Raw genomic sequence first — 4,142 nt, forward strand, 5'->3', positions numbered from 1 at the left:
TAATTATTATAATTCCTCCTCTTTTTGAGGTTCTTTTCATGGAAGGTCATTTCATTACAATGTAGCACAATAGATTGATTTGCACAATTCTCATTAGAGTTCAGTCTTTTGGGCAGGTCTTGGTATATTTAATTAAAGAGTTACAAGCCAATAAGAGTTTCCCTAAGTCTTAGGGGTTTAGATGTCTTCCCACTGTTGGAAATCCTGTTCTAGCAAAAACTAGAATATGAAGATGTTAAAAAAAGCACTTTTGCCAGGAAAGAAACCCAAACTCAGTTAAACTTGCAGACAAGGTGGCTGTAATTATTAAGAGAAGACTGCAATTACAACGAAGCAGTGTGCTCTTCTCTGGGACAAGCAGAAAAGTGTGTGGAGTGAGACACTTCACCCACTGAACGCTTCAGGCTGAAAAAGCACAAAGTCATTTGAAAAACTCCTTTAAACAAAGAAAGCCACGAGCACCTGCTATAACAAGGCCATCTTATAACAAGGCTATAGAGTTTCCACAGGAGCAGGTGGACAGGCACTCAAAGGCTGCTACAGCCATGGTCCAAGGGAGGCTGGATACTGCTCAAGCTGCCAGTAGAATTTGGCATTATCTACACTGATGCTGACTCTTTAGGCTTGCAAAATGCAGCATAGATGGAGTTATGGATATTTTCACCGTGGTTTACAAGAAGAGGCAGGGAGACCAGGCATTGTAGAGCAGTGTTGGGTTTCATGCCACAAAGTCCAGGAGCAGGCTATGGGTGAATCTGTAAAGGTGATGCTTAAGTTGCTATGGAGACCCATGATGCTGGGGATATCCTGGGACGTGGGGATATTTGCTAAGAAAAACTGTGGGCACTGCATAGAAAAGCTCAAGACAGAGGCCACGTGTGCTGCAGGTAGCAGGGCTAGGGCAGTAGGTGTGTCCAAGCCCAGTGGAGCTCACACTATGACATCCTGTACCTCAGTTGCTGAACATAGATCTAGAGGGTTTGATACTTGATGTGTCTGGTTTTCATATCTACTTATTTATCTATTTGAGAGATATAGAGAGAGGAGGGAGGAAGAGAGAGGGACAGACATAGAAAATGGGTATCCCAGGGCCTCCAGCCACTGCAAATGAACTCCAGATTCATATGCCACCTTGTGCATCTGGCTTACATTGGTACTGGGGAATTGAAGCTGGGTTCTTAGGCTTCACAGGCAAGCACCTTAACCACTAAGCTATCTCTCCAGCCTGATTGTGCCTGGTTTTAGTCTCGGTTTGGGCAAATTAATATCTCCTTGCTAGTCTCCTGTATTTTACTTTTGTAATTAAAATATTTATGTTATGCTATTTTATCCTGGAAGTATATAGCTTACTTTTCAATTTTAGAGGAGTTCCGTTATGAGTTTACTTTGAGTCTTAGTGTTGGAAATGTTAAGATTGAGGATTCTTGAAGTAGGACTGAATGAATTTTGCATTATGTAATGGCCATGAACCTTTTGGGGTAAGGGGAACAATGTTTGGCATTGATTTGAAATACCCCTCACCCATAGGTTTATACTGTGAATACTGGTTCCCTAGTGGATGGTGAGATTCTCAAAGGCCATGGAACCCTTAGGAGGTAAGGCGTAGCTGGTGGAAGTAGATGATTAAGGGGAGCTTCTGAAGGTTATACCTGGTCCTTGATTTGGGTTCTTCCTCCTTCCTGATATGTTACTGTGTGAGAAGTCCACACCATCTTTCTGCTGCCATGAACGTCACACACTCTCTCTTCCAGGTTAGCCTACTGCTTTCTGACACCATCAGCCAACAGGAATACTTCCTCCCATAAGTTGTTTCTGTCAGGTATTTTGTCAGCATCACAAAAGTAATTAATACCCTACAGCCAGGAAAAGCACAACCATATTTATTTGGAGGTGAAGACACACTGGCAGAGATGCTGCTGAGAGAGCCACTGTCTTGTTCGAATGTAATATACGTCCACTTAAGCTTCTTGTACTTGTGATTAAGCCTCATACTTAATGTGAAACCTCTGAAAGGTGGAGCCTTGCTGGAAGAGTTATGTCATTGGGAGCAGGCCTTGAGGTTTATTAGTCTAACCCCACTGAGTATTCACAGCTCACTCTTTCTATCTTCTCCTTGCTTCTGTGGGGATGTGATGCCCAGCTGTGTGTTCTAGCTGTGGTTTCCTACCCACTATAGAAGCTTACTCTAAAAAATGTTGAATTAAAACCTTTCCTCCCATAAGGTGCTTCTGGTTGGGTATTTTGTCCCAGCAACAAAGACATAAGTACTGCAGTCACAAATAGACACATTAGCTGAATCTATAATAGCAAAAGGTTGCTCTGACTAAATGGAGTTAGCAGGGCTCATAACAATGAGTATTGGTGGGATTATGGCATTAGGTTATGATCTACCATGAGGCTGTGCTCATTCTTTGCAGGCCTAACAACAGGCCAAATTGGGCTGTTAGAAAAGCAGTGGGAATATTCATTTTTGCTATAAATAGGTCTTGCATAGAAGATTCCAGTTCTTGAAAATCTGGCTGTGATTTTTATTAGGCTATCCTAATTACTGTAAGTGGGAGAGATGATCCAGAGGATCTCATTCTGTCGAGCCAATTTGTCAGCACCAAAGACTTTAATTCAGTAAACACTGAGTCAGACCATCCATGTGCATTATAGACTATTATTGGGCGATGTGTGCCAAAAGCATGGGTAGTTTATATAAGATAATAGTACTGATAGGGTTTGGCATCACATTTTTATGTGTCTTTTTTGTCTTTTAGTAGTTATAAAAATATGGAATGCTTCACAGATTTGCATGTCATCCTTGTGCAGGGGCCGTGCTAATCTTCTCTGTATCATTCCAATTTTAGTATACGTGCTACAGAAGTGAGCACTCATTTTTATCTGCTTTTATGAACAGGAAATTTCCTAAGATTAGAGGGAGTATCTTGTTTAAACTTACAATATGCCAAGTGATGATTAAAATTTGAGAACCACTATTTATTAAGGTTACCCAACCAAATCTAGGTGAGCTTGATCGGCGTTGCTTGGCCCATGTCTGGTCTAGTCAGTGTGGACAGGAAAATGTGCTGAGATCACATCTAAGTGGATCTAGGATCATGCCTGGAGTTTACCCCACATGTGTGGAGGAGGGGGGCATGCATGTGCATTTAGTTGACTGTAGAACATAATATAGACTGACAGTGGGTAGGTGGTTCCTGAATGGAATCTGCATTCTCTGACCAAGTGTTTAAGAGCTGTTGTTTTGTGCTGTATGAAGTTAGTTAAATTGGCAGTACATCTTCCAGAATTCCCTGACTGCATGCTAGGTTTGGCCACAGTCTACTTTGCATATGATTTGGGAGGTGAACGTGAAGTGACAGCCAAAGTGCTCCAGAGGTCGTCCCTGAGAGCCACTCTCCAGTTCACTCTCACTCTTCTCCACTCTGCCACCAGCAATCATTTCTGATTGCGACTCTGCCTATCAACAGTGACCCCATGCCTACTAGGTGCTTCTCAGTGAAAGCACAGAGGTGGCTGACAAGAGCCAGCTGCTATCGACAGATGTCTAACTCAGCACATTTACATTGTGCCCTGAACAGGTTTGTAATCTGGAAGAAAATAAGGTTTAAGGAGAGGGATGCTTTTGGTTAACAAAATTTTGTCTCTTGACAGAGATTTTTCTCATCAGGATTGTTAAATACTTTCAGAACTATGACCTAACACTAAGTAAAACTTGTTAGAAAACAAAACAGCAGTAATATTTATGTCCTCATGTAAGTTAAATTTTACTATGGATGAAAATGAATCTGTATATGGAATCCATCCAGGCAGACAAGACTGAAATGCTATTTAACTTTCATGGATTTAACTTGAATTGTATTTCCTAGGGATGAAATATAACTCTAAAATCCAATCTTCCATTGTTCTTCTCAGTTTATTTGTTTAGAATGATTGGGTTAAACTTTTCTATCTTATTTCTTTCATGGTTGAGATGAGTTAAATCATTAAGTATTAGAGTGCTTATCATGTGTTGAATACTCTACTGGATGCAAAAGAAGTAACCAGTTCTACTATCAAGCGCTGTAGGAAATAACTTCTGTGGAAAGCACATGGGTGAAGAGTAGATTCAGAAGAGAGGAAGCTCTTACCCAGTTCAG

General features: G+C 41.1%; 1 non-coding gene across 1 annotated transcript; it reads right to left on the reverse strand.

The window, feature by feature from the left end:
* Window positions 1-2,769: 2,769 nt before the first annotated feature.
* On the reverse strand, window positions 2,770-2,876 carry LOC123458133. The gene has a single exon (XR_006635431.1). It is a non-coding gene; the product is annotated as a U6 spliceosomal RNA (small nuclear RNA).
* Window positions 2,877-4,142: the final 1,266 nt, after the last annotated feature.

This window comes from Jaculus jaculus, chromosome 1 (genome assembly GCF_020740685.1).
Source record: "Jaculus jaculus isolate mJacJac1 chromosome 1, mJacJac1.mat.Y.cur, whole genome shotgun sequence".
Taxonomy (NCBI): domain Eukaryota; kingdom Metazoa; phylum Chordata; class Mammalia; order Rodentia; family Dipodidae; genus Jaculus; species Jaculus jaculus.